This window comes from Protopterus annectens, chromosome 8.part0 (genome assembly GCF_019279795.1).
Source record: "Protopterus annectens isolate FY-2018-M chromosome 8.part0, PAN1.0, whole genome shotgun sequence".
NCBI classification, from domain to species: domain Eukaryota; kingdom Metazoa; phylum Chordata; order Ceratodontiformes; family Protopteridae; genus Protopterus; species Protopterus annectens.
In genome coordinates this window covers 1,121,569,582-1,121,589,178 of record NC_056741.1, presented here as the reverse complement: position 1 = coordinate 1,121,589,178, position 19,597 = coordinate 1,121,569,582, and the positions used below count along the sequence as shown (strand labels likewise).

Here is a 19,597-nt window from a genome sequence, read left to right as displayed (position 1 = left end):
ATGGATGGAGAGCTTGTTCCAGAGAAGGGATGGTCTCTGGGATACATACCTGTCTCTCCAGCAGGTCCTATTTATATCACAGGCAAGGGTTAAGTCTTTAAAATGGGTAATTCTGGTGCTGTTTTTTCCAGATATGCAGAAGGTCCATCAGGGCAGGGTCTGACAATGCCTTGTATTCAAGGTATAAATCCCCCCTCAACAGCCTGTAGGAGACAGAATACAGGGATTAGGGCCTTGAGGCGGTCTGCATAGGATATGTTACTTATGCCCTGTATTCGTTTAGTCTTTTAGTGAGGAATGTCTGTGGATGTTCCAATTGGTAGATGTGCCTGGTTAGATACATACCAAAGGGGGCATTATACTCCATGATATATCTGATGAATGCTGAATATAGTGGAACAATGACTTCCTTGGACCTAGATGGCACACCTTTATAAGTTGTACAATGTAGAATGATTTTCTGACTACTGTAGACATGTGATGGTCAAAGGCTAGATTACCGTCTGTGTGCGTCTCCAAGTCCCTGACTACTGGATCAGCTTGTAGGTGTATCTTTTCTGGGATGGATGACTTCTTGAAGGATACTGTTATGCATTTTTTAGCATTTAGTTTTAATCCATGACTCTGACACCAGTTGTTTGACTGTATCAGCCCTTACTGGAGAATATTTTTGTTGGTGGGGGATTCTATGACTGCACCTAATTTGCAATAATCTGCAAATTTAGCCAGCCTGAGGCCATTGACATTGATCTTGATTTCAGAGAAATAAATGCCAAAAAGGAGTGGCCCCATGGACTGATCCCTGAGGGACTCTGCTTGTGACTGGCCTCTTTGTTGAGGTGGAAGTCCACAATCCTAACTTCATGGGCCCTGTCTGTGAGGCATTTGGCTATCCACTAGGTGACATAAGGGTTTATACCTAACCTCTTGAGTTTGTCAACAATGCCAGAGTGAGGTATTGTGTCATACGCCTTGGCCAGGTCAAGGTAGGCAGTATGAACCATCTTGCCCTCATCCATTGCTTTGGTGACATTCTCAAAGAAGTCCACCGAGTTGAGTTGGCATGACCTGCCCTTGACCAAACCAGATTGGGTTGGATCCAGTGCCTGGAGGTTTCCTACGTCATTGCTGATTATTTCCGTAATAATTCTTTCTATGGCTTTTCATATGAGACTAGTGAGAATTATGGGTCTGTACTTTCCATGGTCTGTAGATGGCCCACTTTTGTGCAGAGGGATTACTATTGCTATTCTCCATTCGTGAAGCATGATACCTGTTTGGAAGCTACACTTAAATAACAGTTCCAGACAGCCGGATAGGTCATGTTTCATGCTATTTAGAAGGCATCCTGGGATATTGTCTGGGCCCATTGATTCAGTGTTCTTGGCCTTAGAGAGAGCATTAAGGACCCGTTCCCTAGAGATAGTAGGGGAGTTATATTTGATGGTATTTCCTGAGAGAATGTTTAGGGGAGAGAGGGGTAAAATTGGAGCTTAATTTGTCAGCCAGCAGGTTTGCGCTATCTTCTGGCTAGGTGTAGGTGGCTGTATTAACAATGAGCTCTGCACACAATATGTATTGCCTTTGAGGTTGCTGTCACAGCTAAAGAATGGCTTGTGACTCTGTTTGGCCTGGGAGGCCAAATTTACCTCACATTTGGCTTTGACAGACATTATTGAGTTGTTTCTTTAGTTTGAGAGTGCTTTTATCCTGATGGGTTCTATACCTTCTAATGTTTGCCATGAATTTCTTCCTTGTTATACAGCCTATTAATGTTGTGATTCCACCAGTATTGCATGCTTTTTGAGTCAGTTCAGTACTTCTTCCTGGTGGGTACAGCTTTCTCTATGCAGCTACTTACTTGCTTGTATAGGGTTTCTGTGTACAGTTCCCTGTTGGCAGCAGTGTTCTCAGGGTTTATGGGGGCTTTAAATTTTGCCATGTTATAAGAGGTTCTCCTTAGAATAGTTCCTGAATATTCCAGGGTTTACATCAAAGGAGACCACTTTATGGTCTGACCCTACCAGACAAGGCACTACACTAGTGGGTGTGCAGCACTCTCCCATATTAGTGAGAGCCAGATGCAGTATGTCTGCATCTCTGGTCGGTGTATTGACAACCTGGTCCAGGGAGTTTGTGTTTACAAAATCCAGGAATCTCTGTGCCTGTATGTTTGGTGTTGTATATAATTCCCAGTTAATAGTGGTGTAATTAAAGTCACCCATAAATATGGTAATGGGTTGGATGGTGAATGTTTCCAATAAGTTTAAATACATGGTATGGGTTTCCTGGGTAATTTAGGGGACCTACAGCTTGCAAGGAAGTGGTATGGGATTTTGCCACTGGTGATTTGAATGTGGAGAAGCTCAAGTGCAATGTCATGTTTGACTAGTCTTGAGGTATACTTATTTTTGATGAAAATCGAGACACCTCCTCCTTTAGTCCCTCTCTGTAGTAGCTATTTTAAATATGTGAAAGGCATTATAGCCTTGCACTTTCCAGTGTGCTCTCCTTGGCTTTAAACCATTTTTCAGTGACCGCATAGACATCCACATTCTCTAGTGTGAGAAGAGCTTATAAGTTCTTGTTAAGATAGTATAAGTCTTTTTTGTAAAATAAATCCAATTTTGCAGTTGTCAGTGTATTCATGTACCTAGAATTTAGAATTCATTGGGATACTTGAAAATACTATATTAAATAGCATTAGACCAAAATCTAATCCCTGAGGGACTCCAGATGTAACAGGTAAGTAATCTGAATGCAAATTGTGTATCTTAACACATTGCTGTCTACCAACTAACCAATTTATAAATTTGGTTAGATGTTTCTGAATAATATGGAATGGGAGATGATCAAAAAATTTTGTGAAGCACAAATAGATTTGCACAAGAGACAATCTCAGGTCTAAAGCCAAGTTATTTGTTCATATAAGCAGACCATATTATTCAAAGTTGACCATTTTTTTATAAAGTTATGTTGGTCAATATGTCTAACCGCTAATCTACAACCAGAATTTTCTATGAGATCCAGCAGACATCTTTCAAAACACTTACCATCTTGTGAGGTTAAAACGTATTGGTCTATAATTTCGAATTAGATCTTCCCTGTCATTTTTATCGACTGTTGAAATATAAGAGCATTTTCAGTTATTTGGAACTATACCATTTTACAGCAGCTTATTAAAAATAAGTTGCAAAATAGCTATAATTTCATCTTTAATTTTCAGTAGTAAGGTACTGAATATCATATCTGGTTAGGGTTACCACCTTTTCAAATGGCCATAGTGGGACATTTTTGTGACGCACATCAGATTTTACAGGCCGACAAATACCCACGGTCAGTACAAAGGATAGAACTTTACTTTTTTGCCTAAATAAAAGCTTATTCTTGTAGCAGTTTAGTTGCTTATTCTGTTTTTTGTAACATTTAGGTATTTTAGATACATAAATAATTATTTTATGCAACTATTGCATAAAATATGGGACATAATTATGTCCTACAATCTCAGGACATTTGCCATTTTTAATATTTTTGGTCAGGACACACCCGCCCAAAGAGGGACTGTCCCTCGCAAAGTGAGACAGGTGGTAACCCTATATCTGGTCCCATAGATAGTGTTTTCTTTATTGTATTAAGAGCTTTATGAATAATAACATCAGAAGTGAATGGACAAGGTCCAGATGCTGTAATTTCGTCTTGAAGAATATCATTACTACAAACATCTTGACTAACATTATAAAATAATTTATTAAATTCACTTGCCACTATGTAAGCATCATGTATTACTTCATTAATTAAAATGGCTTAAATAGATGATATCCTGTTATTGAATTGACTAATATATTTATAAAATATTTTCTTATTTGAAAAATTACTAATCAGTTTCTTATTATAGCTAGTCTTGGCATTCTTAATTTTTAATTTTAATTTTCTCCATGTAACAATATTTTTCTTACTGATATTTGTAGGAAATTTCTTAAGAGTTTTGCAATTTCATTTTTTTCCTTCTGTATAACCTTATAATAATCTTCTTCCACCATGTAGGAAAATAATCATTAACAGTTTTGTAACACACAGATATATTTGTATAATTGTGCAAAATATTTTCAAATACTGAATACCCATATTGCTATTCAAGTTTAAGGAATAAATTGTTTCTGTTGGTACTAATTTGAGAAATCAAAGTACAATAATCAATCTGATCCACAACTTGTATTTTAGTATGTAAAGCTTTTTTAGCATTTTTATTATTCAAATCCATATTGAATATTAGTGTGTTATGATCTAATATACCCAATGGGCGTGACACTTCTAAGTCACTTAAGCACTTATTTTATTTGGAATGTTAGTAGCAGTTATATTGAGTATATTATCTCCTCATGTATTACATGAGATTAATAGAGTCAGTTTATAATAAGATGTAATATTAAGAAATTAATTCCTAAGATTTAACTTGGTAGACAACGTATCCGATAATATGACAGGGTAGTTGAAAGCAGCTATCTTTTTCTAAAACTTGAACAATAGTTGTTTCAGAATCCACTGCCATTTTTGTGAGATGAGATGGAGTAGTCGTATGAATTCACAGAGTAACTCTACCTCCTCTAACGTTTTTCTTCAAACATTCAAATTTAACAAATTTTTTCAAATGATAATTAGAAGAGTTCGATTCAGATATGGCGACAATTTTATAATTATCTTTAGCAATTAGGCCAGTAAGTTCATGAAATTTGTTTCACAGACTTTTGGCATTACAAAGAAAACACTTTATAGTTTTATCAGTCTTTCTGCCTCTGATGTCAGATTTGGTGTTCTGTCATATAGAAAATGTCTTGTCTATTCTGTGATGTTCCTTGCCACAAATTAAGTGCTATACAAACATAAATGTATCTTATAATTTGAAAAAAAGCCTCAAATCATATATATATATATATATATATATATATATATATATATATATATACATACATACATACACACACACTCTTCCCAATATGTAACTAATTATATTATACACCAATGACAGCTGTCGCAACTGGTTATTGAAACTGTGTGCTTTGGTAAACATGTAATCTGTCCATATGATTGATTGTACTATTTCGTGGAGAACACAGTCCACATTTAATATTTCCAAAATACTAACCAAAATCAAGAATAGCATTCTTCATATGATTAAGGGGAGTACGTCTTAAATCATTTGTTCTCAAGTGGATTGCAAATACACCTCATAACTAGGTTTTACTAATGTCGATTTTGGTAATCGTTCAGGTGTAGCAATCAGTTTCAGTCCAGGTAAGGCTATTTTTATGTATTCTTATCCAAATGAATGAATTGCCCAACAACAGGCTTTAGCATGGTCTCTCCTAAAAAATAAAAATTCATCTTTATTTTTAATGTATTATCTTCGTCTTGTACTTTATCAGCAGGAATAGTTTTGTTCTGTATTTCCTTTGTTGTCGCTGTCTTCCCTGTTGTAACATGTTTATCATAAATATTTATGCCTAAAGCATCCTCCTCTAAAATAATCTTCCTTAATAAGGGATACTTTACATCCCTACATAATGGCATTGTTTGTTCACTCTTGTCAGGACTTGAAGTAGTTATTAAATTATTTTCATGTTTTAAATCATGTCTGAGTAGGGACTGGTCACTGTAGAACCTGGGGGAGAAATCATTTTGTCTTGATTCACCCTGTTTACATACATTGTTTTTATGAATCACAACCATTTCTGGATACAAATAACTATTAGTGTTACACAGTGGATCACAATTAAAAAGTGTCATTAGAAGTGATAATGTTACTTAATGAAGATATCAGTTCACCTTGCCCCTTACCTTGATGGATTAAAACAATGAATTCCTTTTCCCAGTCAATATTTGTGCTCTCAAGATCTTCTGATTGTTCACTGTTGACTGTGTCGTTATTAACAGTCAAATCTAATTGTTTTAAAATAATTTTTTACACTTATTTTTCTTAGTTTGTGATTTAACTATTTTATTTTCTTATTATTCACTCTTCCTGTAGTATATGATGTGTTGCTGTATAAATTAATACTGTCAGTATTCTGTTTTTCATTTTGTGAACATTAAATGTTTCACTTACAGAAATTTGGTCTTCTCCTGACTAATCTGTAATGTGCTCTAAAACTGATGTAAATGTTTCACTCAAATGGCAGGAGCAAGAGTGTAAATCACCAGTAGTCTTTTTATAATAAGTGATAATTTAATAACTTTAACACATTTAAAACAAAAGCTGCATAAAGCATTCCTAAAGTATACTCTGCAGTCTACACACAGAAATGTAACTGTTTTAATAAGTTGTCTACAATGTTAAGAATCCAAAGGATCCATGATTCTGTTATAAACATTTTAACAATTAAAAAAAGATTCTATGTAGAAATCACAAGAACACTAATTAGAACAAAGAAAAACAATTCTCATATAGTTTGCAATCTGCACTCGAACTGACAGTAGACCTGACAAAAGCAGACCAGTGAATTGTGAACTAGTGCTGCTTAATACTAATTCAACATAATTTAAATACAGGTAGCACAATGTTAAAATACTCGGTCAATAGTCATTTAAAAATATTCTCTTAAAACTCTGATTCCATACAGCAGAAATACATGAATCAAACTTAGAGTGTGACACGCTGACAGTCAGTCACACAAAGATGCGCAAAGCATGTCTTTGAGTCTTCGCATCAGTAGTTCAACACAAGTGTCCACTCTACACTGATTATCTTGTAGAGCAATACTGTTTAAATTTATTTTATTTTTATTTTGAATTTGTTAACTGGGATAGAGCACTGACCCCATTGGACCGATTTCAGTCTCGGCCTGGGGACTGAAATCCCTGGCAGTCCTTCTGTATAGGCTGCCACACCTCTCAGCTCACACAAGCAATCAATGTAGAAAAGTATGTCTTACCTATGTCTTGAAAAAGATGTGGGAGAGCACACAAAATAAAGCAAAAACTTATATAAAGATTGCCCATTATGTTGCAGATAAACAAACAGCACACTTGTTTGGTGAGTAATCACTAGCTACGGCTCTTACAAATGATGCTGTCTGTCATGGTCACTCATAGAGCAGGACTGTTTAAATTGCTGGCAGTCATTCTGTATAGGCTGTCACACCTGTCAGCTCACACAATCTGTGTAAAAAAATGATGTGTTCCCCACTTCTTGAAAAAGACGGGAGAGCACAGAAATAATATAAAACAAGAAATAATATAAAGATTGCAGAGTCCTTTTATGAAGCATGATGTATATACTGTTTGGCACTCTCTCAAACCTTCTGTATATACTTACATCAACAGTCCTTGTGTAGATATTATAGATGTGCGAGATACTCGCCACAATAGTAGTTGTAGGGGTAATGGAATCATTGACATCGACTAGGGTTCATCCCTGTGTCCCCCAGCCACTGTGTGTATGAGGGTCCAGTAACAGTATCTATTATGCATTATTGTGTTGTTTCCTGCCCCTTTTTTGAGTATCTAAACCTTGGGCATATAGATATTGAATTATGTCATTACATTACACCTTGAGCTATCATAAATTGATTCATGTATGCTTTCTATAAAAGTTTTAGCGGAGACCTGTTTTTTGTGTATGTATAAGATATTTGTCATTTAATATATATATTTGCTAAGGCACATATTATTGTGTCATTTCTTCTATGTCTCAAGTCTGCCACAAGGCATTAGTTGGTGCAGTCTCACTAACTGCTCATTATGGATACAAACATAGCAGAAGACAGCATTTGCCGTATTTCCTGTTATAGCCATGCCGGCCTCTAATGACCATGATGGTGACATCTGACTTCTTAAAATTTCTGGCCAACGATTCATGTCTTAGACGCCTCTGGTTATATTCCAGATGATATCTATGTCCCTTCATCAGTGATATTCATTTGCCTACTATTATGGTAAGATGGGCCAGTTAATAATGACTGGAAAACTTACGGCTAGCATGCCATGACTCCAGAATCTGTTTGTTGTTATCGTTTGCACTGTCTCTGTCACTGAATAATTATCCTTCTCATTCTTCTGTGAATATTGAGCAAAAGCTAATTCCTTGAAAACGGTGGCAGCCCCTTCATCTTTGTTTTTTTTCCCCCAGGTTGGTAGCTTATTATTGGGTTGCCTTCTTTGGAATACTGCAACATGAACCTTCTAGTGTGACTCTACAAGCCCATAAGACTGGTTCATCCCCTTGGTGGCTTTGAACATCTTTCTTGCAAAGTATTTATTCCTTAAGTTGGACATAAGTATATGTTTGAACTGGAAGATTAGGTTTGAATTCTAAAATTTAGTTAAATAATCGAACACAGTATTATGCCACATATAAAGTCACCCTATCCATAATATGCCAAACTGCCTGCATCAAAACACTGTGTGACAATAAAGCTATATGCAGTGCCATGTACCTTCTTCATGCAAAAATAAATATATAAATAAGTAAGTAAATAATATTGAAAGTGTAACTGAGTATACAGAAGGGATACTGTCCTTTCCTAATTGCCAGGTCAAAAGCACTTAAGCAGTGAGATTTCTGTCATCCACTCTTACTCCACCAGGGCAAGACATACAGTGTATGCCCATTCAGCACTAGCAGTCCATAGTTACAGGTTTTGGTTGTAAACTTTTAAATAAAATGCATTTTCTTCTACAGCTAACATAGTCTGTAACTGATTTGGTGGTTATCTGATGCTTTCAGAATATTATTCCCTGCACAGTCACTTACTTAATACTTTTACCCACATTTTTGTATTAAAAAATAATCAGCATTTGTGTTGTTGTTGTTTTGTTTTAGTTAGTGCACACTGCTAATGAGAGAATTGTTAAGCAGCTCCTGAGGTTCAGTATATGAGGTTCAGTGACCAACAGATTACATGGATTTCATTGTCTGCTTTAATCTCAATGGCATCCTTGTAAAGTTGAATTCCTGTTTATTTGCATAGTATGATTTGATTTCATTGAAATCATAGATATATGGGTACAGGGAAGTAACTACTTATTCCCAAGGTTGGATGATTTTTAACACGTTTATTAACTTATCACTCAAAACATAAGCAAAAGGAGGGCAGAATATTAAGGTGCAATTACAATTGTTCATTGAAGATCCATGAATGTACTTTCTTCCCTAAATGCAGAGTGATATCTGGACTAGCCTTTAATAAGGAGATGCCGTTGTTGAAAATTATGAGGGAATTCAAAAATCATAGAGACTGATTGAACTCAATACTTATGAAGGGTGAGAAAAAAGTTTATTGATTAAGCAACATCCACAGCTTATCCATTTGATAGGGAAGTAGGCATACTAAGAGGGTTAGTGGTCTATGTCTGCTGTCAGTCTGTGTGTCTGAGTAATATAATTATAGATTCAAGAATTCTTTCTTTTGTAGCAAGTCCCTCTTTCAAGATAAACTTGGGCATTAGTTATGTTCCCTACTGTATCACAAAACTGTAAAACTCTAATTTTATGTCTCTAAAGCACAACACTGACACTGTAACTCAGTGTTAAAACTTAGCTGAAAATTATTTTAATTTACTTTACTCTTGGGAGTGGCGTTCTTACTGTCGTCTTGCATGATGAACTGCACTAAGCAAGTCATTTAACTAGACTGGTGCTCCTTGCCCACCACCAAAATATGCATGTTTTACCTGATTAACAGGTACAGTAAAATAAATAGACATACCTTCTTTGAAATTCCTTTAAAGTGAACTCTTTTAATTTGATTCATGTGCTTGTAACCTATTCATCTAATGCTTTACTCCTGTATTGCTTGACTTCTGTCAGCACTGGCTTTGTTTAATTTCTTAGTTATAAACAAGTTTAATATAGAATGTCTGATGTCATTCTTTTGTTATGTGTTGTAGCTACTGAGTGATCCTTACTGATCTTGTTTAAGCTTTTTATTCTGTGCTATAGAGTTTCACTGCCAAGGTGTACTTTTACATATTCTGTTTTTTTCTGATTATATTGGATTATATTTTCAGAAATAAACTAGTTAATTTATTGTGTTGCGTACCTAGTATGTCATGATTCCCTGAGCTGTTTTGAATATGCTAGATATCATGGCTGCAGTATGCACTTTTGTATGTCTTGTACTGGTAATATGTCATGGCATGTGAATCAAATATGAAATGACTTCCAATTAAAGGTAACACGGGTGTCTAAGTTGGTGCAGAAAATACTGAGACAGCAAAAGAAAGAGAGAGAGATGACTGTAGAAGATGAGAGGGCAGAGTAAATGGAAAAGAAAACATCACATATATTTACGAAGAGATAAAGATAAAGTAGGGAAAGGGAATCAGAGGGGTAGTGTACAGCAGAGTAAAAGCAATAGATAGTTAGAGCTGCTTTGGTGGAAAAGGCTTAAGTCTGTTAGTCCAATGGTAAAAGACAGTGTTGAAGTAACCATTGAGCTAGCATGGAGTTAGATAAACTATTTATTTTCAAAGTACTAGGGTGAAAGATGGCAAGATTTGCTGCCATGACATATTACCAATACAAGGATTTGGCGCTTACTAATATGGGGGACCACTGTAGCACCCCCATTTGTGAGGTCTTCCCTGGTGAGATCTGACCATAAATCAGTCTCATTCGAAGTTGCTATCACACCTGACTCCCCCCCCCCCCCCCCCCCCAGCACCAACTAAACTAAAAAACTTCTCCAAAGCAGATTATAATCTCTCATGGGATGGTATAAATAGCTTCACTGCACCTCCCCCCTCAGATGGAACTGGCATCTATGTCGAGTTCTACACAAATGCTTTATATAAACACCTGATGAACAACTGCAGTGACTCTGCCATACCTGATAGGACGAAAACAAGCTCCTCAAGGAAGAGCAAACCTGCCTGGTGGACAACTGCCATTAACAGGTTTTACAATAAGAGGAAGAAATTGCTGTCTAAGAGTAAGAGGGAGTGAGCCCTAAACTGGAAACACTCCCCCTTCAGCTTAAACAAGCAAATAACACTTCTTGTGAAGTCCTCCAAAGCTAACTATGAATTCAAATTAGCTTCCTCAACTAATGACAACCATAAGGCATTCTTTAGTTACATCTGTAACCTAAAAGGGAAGACCCAGATTTGTGCCGAACTGGTAGTTAATGATACCACATATACTGAGTCTGTGGACATAGCTAACCTGTTAGCTGACAGGTTCTGTGAAAACTTAACTCCCCTGTCCCTGCCACACTTAGCCGAAGATATCCCTACCACCTGTCATCTACCTTATTTCGCTAAAGAACAGGTTGTGAATGTCCTCTCTAAGATCAAAAACACAGCATCCATGGGACCTGGTAACAACCAAGGCTGCTTCTATGGGCTCAAACAAGTATTAGTAATGCCACTGGGTACTCTTATTTTTCAGTCATCGTCTAAGCACTGGTTTCATCCCAGCTGAATGGAAAAAGACCACCGTTATCCCCTTGCACAAAGGTGGTGCTTCCACTGACCCTGGGAACTATAGCCCTATTAGTCTGACTAGCCTTATCTCTAAGGCCATGGAGAGAATCATCATAGACCTTATCAACAAAGATATTGGTAACCTACAAACACTTGACCCCACTCAATTTGGATTTGTTAAAGGGAGATCATGCCTGTTAAACCAGGTGGACTTCTTCGAGACAGTCACCAAGACCCTTGAGGAGAAATCTGTGCATACAGACTACCTAGACTTAGCCAAGACTTTTGACAGTATCCCCCACTCCGGCATAATTGACAGACTCACCCAGCTAGGTATCAACCCGTATATCATTAGATGGATTGCTAACTGGCTCACTGATAGCAATCATATAGTCAAAATAAGGGAATCCACCTCCAACAGCAGACCTGTAACCAGTGGTGTTCCACAGGGATCAGTCCTGGGACCTCTACTGTTTGGAATCTATTTCTCAGAAATGCAAGCTAAAACTAAAGGTCTGTGGCTGACAAAGTTTACTGATGACTGCAGACTGGGAGTGGTCATAGAATCTCCAAATGATGTCAGCATCCTACAAGAGGGTCTTATACAAACAAATGACTGGTGCCAAAGTCGTGGCCTTAAACTCAATGCAAAAAAATGCATCATCATCCCTTTCGGTAAGAGTGATGTTCCTGCTAACTACCACATCAATAACAACACCCTAAGTACGCATTCAGTGGTGAGAGACCTGAGCACACAGGTTAACAGCAACCTTACCTTTGACCACCATGTCTCCACAGTGGTAAGAAGGGAATTTTATATTGCTTATCTCATAAGTAAGGGCATTGCCTCCAGAAAAAAGTTATAACCTCCCTGTTCTCTTTCCTCATTAGGCCAGTAATTGAGTACAGTGCCCCTTTTGGTATGTACCTTTCCAAGCACCTGCAGCAATTGGAGAGACCACAAAGGTTCCTCACAAGGAAAATTCAAGAACTTCAGCATCTGTCCTATGAGGATAATCTGATTTCTGCCTTGCATATAAGGCGGTCTTTGACCCTGCTTTATTGGAAATGCTGCATATCCGTAAGTTAAATGGTACACGGGTTACTCGCTCTAATGGCCTTAACCTGGTATGTGACATTAAGAGAACCTGCTTGAGGGACAGATTTGTCTCCCAAAGGTTACCACACCTTTCAAACTGACTCCTGCTTCATTTCAAGCAGAGCACCTCATTGACCCTCTTCAAACGCAATCTGTACTATTGGATGAGTAGCAATCAATTCACCACAGGGGTTCCACCTATGTCCCTCTTGGACAGGGGTGAGAGGTGCTGATTGTGGAAATAATTGTGAGCTTGGCTAGGCCTGTAAAAGCCCTAGGGTCATTAGCCTAGTAACCTCCTATGGTCCTGTGATCCTATGCACTAAAACGTGTGTAGAGGCATAATGAGTAGTTCATTGTGTGGTGGAATATGTCATAGAATTTGAATCAAATATGTAATGCCAGTTTTTTTTTTGTTAGCCTGTAATCTTAGCATTATGGAATAAGTTTACCTGTCTTACGTTTAGAGGTACCCAAGTTTAACAAGCCTTCAGGCAATGCTCTTGTATAGTATACAGAACACATAAATGCAGACCGTCACAAGTGACTTGTTCCAAATTCTGCATGTGATGTTCAGTTAGACAGTTCAGTGGAAATGTTTTCTGTTTAAACATAAAAAAATACTGTTCTCTCTTTATATAGATATTTATAATCATATGCCCTAGGAAGAAATGAGGATGTCATTTTTATATATGCATTCTTAACTTTGTTTTGATGTTGTTGGGCAGCCTTATACTGCTGCTAAATATTTATTTCCTAGGCCACATCTAATTATATTCACCTTCCCTATCGTGTAGTTCTCATTAAAAAAATCTTTATATTTTACATTTATAAAAATGCTAAAGTAGAGTGTATGATAGGCCCCAGGAATTCTCTTCCTCAAATATTCACATGTAAATAATAGGTACTATTTAAAGGTTAGATGACAAGACAATGGAAACGTTGTAACAGTCTTAGGATTTCCTCTTTCCTATTATTCTTTTGTGTGATCCCTTTTCTCTTGAGATGGAATTGAGTTCATGATATTGTCAGTAGTGGTAGAGATGTTCAGGATTTCTGCTTCATCATGCCTAGTCAGTGTTTGGTGTCTTACTAATATCCTTCTCTAAGACAGCTTTGGATTTGGTGATCTTTTGTCATAGTTTCGTACTTACAGAAGTGTACACTAGAAAGTTATTAAAGGTTGCCAATTAAATTTAGAAAGAAGCAATGATGTTAAGTTGTCTATCTCGCCTTCATTCTTGCTGGTTGGGTTCGGAGCCGATCCTCTGCTCCAACTCGGCCATCTTCAAAAGCTGGAGAGCTGCCTACTGGCTCGAGGCCCCCCTATATCCCATGATGCCTGGCGCTAGATACCCAGATCTCGTTTGCTGCTTCTGCTACGAGGTTGTTCTACTGGCTCAGGTTGTATAAGTTTTACTATTTTTATTGTATTTTTTCTTGTAAAAATCTATATTGGTAGTGTTGAATTAGTCGTTAGTTAGACTTTAGTATTGTAGCTAAGTTTTTCTTCTAGATAATCTCCTTCCTTAAGAAACTCATTTTAGTTAGAGTTCCCCCTCCCCTTCTCTCCCTTTTCCACAGAAAGGTTCTTTCCATTTAAGTTAGAGGTTAGCCTTTCTTTCTATCTCCCTTATATATAAAAAAAAAAAAAAAAAAAAAAAAAAAAAAAAAAAGGTTCCTTTTTCATCTAATTAATCACTGTTAGTGTTTAGTGATAGTTGTAGATATTTTTCCTTGTTTGTATTGGTATTTGTAGTGGTTTGTGGCAACTGTAATGCGTTAACTTTTTTGCTGTTGGTTACCTTAACCATCTGTGTGGAAATTTGTCCTTGGTTTTTCCTCCCCGGGATGTCCAGGGATCCAAAACCGTCCAGATTCAAGAAGTGTGATTCATGCTGTCAGAAGATGTCTCTGAGAGATGGTCAGACTTCTTGTGTTTATTGTCTGGGCACTGTGCACCTGCAGGACTCTTGCTCGATCTCTCATGCCTTCAGTCCAAGAGTCCTGCAGGAGCGCAAAAATAAATTGATTCTGAGGGGTATGCTTAAACCCCAAGATTCACCGGCAAAGGCTCAGCTGGCTAAATCTTCCAGGCCACCTAAACCGTCGGCTCCCAGTTCGGAGCCGTCATTGGGTGAAGCCACATAAGCCATTCCGGCTCCGGCTGGAACCGATGTCCCTCCCTCCCAGTCCGCTCCAACATGGTCTTCGGAGCCAGCTGAGAGTAGAAAGAGATCCAGGTCTTCTTCTTTGGAGTCGATACGTTCGGCTCCGAAGTTGCCCCTGCTCCAATCGGAGCATAGTCACCGATAATCCCACTCTTCTCGGTCCTCTAGACTTTCGGACCATGACTTGGAAAGAGTGGTCAGTAGGCTCTTAAAATCGCAGGCCCTAGCCAAAATGTTGTCAAGCCCTCCTCATCAGGAGTCTGCTCCGTCCACGGCTGTAGATATTCCTCCTCCGACTCTTCTTATGAGCTCGGAGCCAGAGTTCGTTAGGGTTCGAGTCGTGGAACCATCGGCGCTGATACCCTCTCTTTCGGTTCCGTCATCGGCTCCGATCCCTTCCATGGTACCTTCCCTGGAGGGATCTGGGCGCCGAGACTCCCTCGTCGGCTCCGAGTGGCATCGGACCCTTGTCCGACCCCGCTGTCCCTCTCTGTGCTTCGGTACAGGTGAGCTCGGCTCCCACATCTGCCTCGGAGCTGTCTCCCTCGGTGCAGGGAGGGCTTCTGGTTTCTTCGGAGCCTGAGCCTTCTCTGCGTCAGGGCAGGGATGCCTTTGAGGTGATGAGTGTACTGGCCACTGAGTCAGTCCCACGATCGACCCCATCGGCTCCTCCCCCTAAGGTGCCTGCGTCAGCCCCTGCCCCTCTTCCAGACCCCAAGCATGGGGATCCAGCGCTCCAGGACACCCCTTTGGGTGTATCCTCCTCTTCCGAGGCCTCCCCTGATCTTTTCAGAGGAGCCACCTCGCAAGAGAAAATGCAAGAGGAAGCATGTTGACTCCCCCAAGTCTGTCACGTCGGATACCGACTTAGAGGAGTCAGAAGGGTCCCCAAGATCCCCCTCTGAAGATGTCTCCTTCTCAGACATCCTTGAGATGCTTAGGCAGAGGGGAAACTGGACTACCCTAAGCCCTTCCGAGGATGAGTCGGTATTCCTGGATGCATTTGAATCCTGACCTTCCACCTCCTGGGTGTCTTCGCCTTTTGACCCACTGATGTCTGTGGTGGCTCGAAAGGCGTGGATGGCTCCAGACACAGTGGAACTGACTCCTAGAAGACCTGCCAAGTTCATTACTGCCCCGCAGGATAAACAGTTCTTGACCAAGGGTGTCCCTGTTGATGCCATGGTGGTAGCAGCAGCCACAAAGAAGGAGTTGGCTGAAACTTCTTCATCTGTCCATCCCCCTAACAAGGACTCCAGGATGATGGACAGATATGGGAAGCGGCTGTTCTCTTCAGCAACCTTTTCCAGGCGGTCCCTGAATTACCTGTGCCACTTTACCCGTCTTCAGAGGGATTCCTGAAAGAGCTTGGAGATACCCTCCAAGATCCATCAGCTGAGGGGGCCCAGGCTAAGGCAGCCTCCCAGCTAGCGACTCTTAATTCAGTGGTAAACTCCTCCATGCGGCTCATTTTGTATGCAGCCGATGGTGCGAGTAGAGCCGCAGGCACAGGTGTGGCTCTACGGAGGCACGCTTGGATGCAGCTATGTAACTTTGTGGAACCTTTCAGAGAGTCTTTCACCAACAAACCGTCTGATGGTTCCTCTCTCTTTGGATCACAGGTGAAAGATACCCTTACCAGGTGTGAACAGGAAGGCAAGACTCTCCCTGCCGTAGGAGTCCGTTTTTCCACTCCTTCCAGACCATATCCTAAGGGTCAGAAGAGTGGAAAGATGTGGTTCCGGAAATCCCAAGGAGCCTTGCCGGACACACGTGGTGAGTTTCCCTCCAGGGGCAGAGGAGGGAACAATAACAGACGCCGCCCTCATGGCAGAGGGGGTCCGCAAAACCAGGACAGCAGCGAATCTTTCTCTGACAAGCCCTTCCAGCATCCCTGAAGGGTTGCCCGGCTGCTGACCTCTGGAGGCAGTCGGGGGAAGATTATCGCTGTACCCAAGAGCCTGGCAAGACATAACTCAAGACAAATGGGTACAGTCCATCATATCCGGAGGCTACAGAATTCCTTTCGTTTGCACCCCCGTAAGGAGGGCCTTCCAGCAGGTCCCAGCAGACCAACAAGGATCCGGAATTTACTCAAGGTTCTTTTTGGTACCAAAAAAGACAGGGGACTGGAGACCCATTTTGGATCTCAGCAGACTAAACATGTCTGTACAAAGAACAAAGTTCCAGATGGTCATGCTTCAGTCCATTTTACCCTTTCTGGGTCAGGACAACTGGATGTGCTCCATAGATCTTCAGGATGCGTACTACCACATCAAAATGGACAGAAGCTCCCAACGATTCCTTCACTTCCGGATGGGAGTCCGCCATTATCCGTTCAGAGCTCTGCCCTTTGGTCTCACCACAGCCCCCAGGGTGTTTACCAAATGTATGGCAGTAGTTACCGCTCACCTGAGACGGCAAGGATTCCAGTTGTTTCCATATCTCAATGACTAGCTCCTCACTGCTACCACCAGACATCACCTTCTGCGAGACAGAGACTGCACCATCCACACTTGCTCCAGGCTAGGTATCACGATAAATTTTGAAAAGTCTGCATTGTCGCCCTGTCAGTCTATCACCTTTATAGGCGCAAATGTAAATACCAAAGACATGTTAGTGAGCCTCCCACCAGACAGGGTGTTGGTGATTCATGTCAAGGTTTTATTAGCATGCAAAAGGATTCAAGCCAGGTTTGTCGTTCAGACGCTAGGTCTCATGGCAGCAGCGATCATACTTGTCCCTCTAGCTCGTTTTCACATGAGGATCCTTCAGTGGCTTCTTTTCACCCAATGGTCCTTTCAGCAACTTCCCTTGTCTTACATGATTATGATCACTCAGGCATGCAAGAAGCATCTTGCGTGGTGGATGGTCTCCACATCAGTGCTCCACGGCAGACCATTTGTTCTTCCCCCTCCAGTGGCTACAGTGACCACGGACGCTTCCCTGATCGGGTGGGGGTGCATTATCAGGGCAGAACAGTCCAAGGCACCTGGCAACCTCACGAGTATCATCTGCACATAAATGTCTTGGAGATGAGGGCCGTGCTCTTAGTGTTTCAGGCTCTTCAGGACTCTCTTCCTACCGGGACCATTGCAGTTCAAATGGACAATATGTCCGTAGTGTGGTACATCAACAAGCAGGGCGGAACCAGGTCCTACCCCTTATGTCGAGAAGCGCTCATACTCTGGCAGTGGGCGATCTCTTCCCAATGGTTTCTGATTGCAACGCACATCCCTGGGAGGTCCAACGTCATAGCAGACAGACTGAGCAGAGCAATTCTCATGCCTCACGAGTGGTCTCTGAACCAGGAAATTGCAGACCAAATCTTCCACAGATGGGGCCAACCTTGCTGCGACCTTTTTGCAACTCCCTTCAACAGCAAGTGCAGCAATTTCTTCTCTCTCCTTCCACTTCCTGGGCATTCCCTCAGAGATGCTCTAGTCCATGATTGGCCCCAGGGACTTCTTTATGGATTCCTTCCTTTCCCCCTCATACCGAAACTAATTCAGAAGGCTACTGCTTTGGGTTGCAAAATGATCCTCATTGCCCCTTACTGGCCTCAGCAAATATGGTTTCCGTTCCTGCATTGCTATCTTCTCGAACAGCCTTGGACTCTGGACCTAGTTCCAGACCTCCTGATTCATCAATCGGGCAGGCTGCACCAATCCCTGCACTCGATCCAGCTCACAGCGTGGCTGCTCCACTTCCAACCTTAGCTAAGCTCCCAGATATCTCCCCCTCTGTGCGTGAAATCCTTGTGTCATCACACAAGTCTACGACCAGAAAAACCTACGCTAGTAAGTGGAAACGTTTTTCTTCCTGGGCAGAGGCAAAAAGTATTGACCCCTTTTCAGCCCCTTTACACTCCATTTTGGAATTTCTTGCAGAGCTCTTCCATGCGGGGTCCGCTTCCACTACAATTAGAGTTCAGTTAGCGGCAATTTCAAATTTTCACATTGGCCTATCGGAAAACAATATCATGTCCCATAAGCTCTGTAAAGCCTTTCTCAAAGGAACCACTCTGCTCAGGCCCCCAGTCAGAGATCCTCCACCTCCATGGGATCTAAATTTGATTTTAGCTTCGCTAATTATGCCCCCTTTTGAACCTGCAGCTTCTTGTTCACTGAAGTTCTTATCTTAGAAAACCCTTTTTCTGGTAGCTATTACTTCAGCCAGAAGAGTTTCAGAACTACAGGCTCTTTCTATCTGATCCCCATACCTTGTGTTCCACAATGACAGGGTTGCTCTGAGGACTAATCCTTCCTTCCTTCCTAAGGTCTCTTCAGAGAGTAACTTGAATCAGTTCATAGACCTCCCTGTGTTTTTCCCTAACCACTCCAACAGGGCGGAGTATAAGTTGCATCAGTTAGATGTTCACAGGCAACTACGCTTTTATTTACATACAACCAAAGACATTAGAAAATCAGATCAGCTGTTTCTGTCTTATGCAGTAGGTAAACAGGGGCGTCCAATCTCCAAGGTAAACTTATCCAGGTGGTTGTCTTCTATCATCACGTTCATATACCAACTCAGGAATAAAGAATTACGGGTCAAACCAAAGGGTCACTCCACCAGAGCTTTAGCCACTTCAGTGGCTTTTCAGGCTAGGTTGCCCATGGACTCTATTTGTGCTGCCGCTACATGGGCCAACCCACATACTTTCATTTCACATTACAAGTTGGATTTGGTTTCCAGGAGCAGAACTGATTTTGGTTCCACTGTTCTGAAGAGTCTTTTCCGATGAGCCACCCAGGTTTTTAGGTGCTAGGAACGCTGTCCCAACCAGCAAGAATGAAGGCGAGATAGACAACTTAACTTAAAGAAGTTATGTACCTACCATAACGTTCCATGTTAGTTGTCTTCTTCTCGCCTTCTTTCTTGCGTCCCACCCTCCATCCCCCTA

General features: G+C 40.7%; 1 protein-coding gene across 1 annotated transcript in view; it reads left to right on the top strand.

Moving 5' to 3' along the window:
* The window catches only part of SHE (Src homology 2 domain containing E), a 1,455,638-nt gene that overhangs the window by 934,372 nt on the left and 501,669 nt on the right, over positions 1 to 19,597 (top strand). The window lies entirely within an intron of this gene.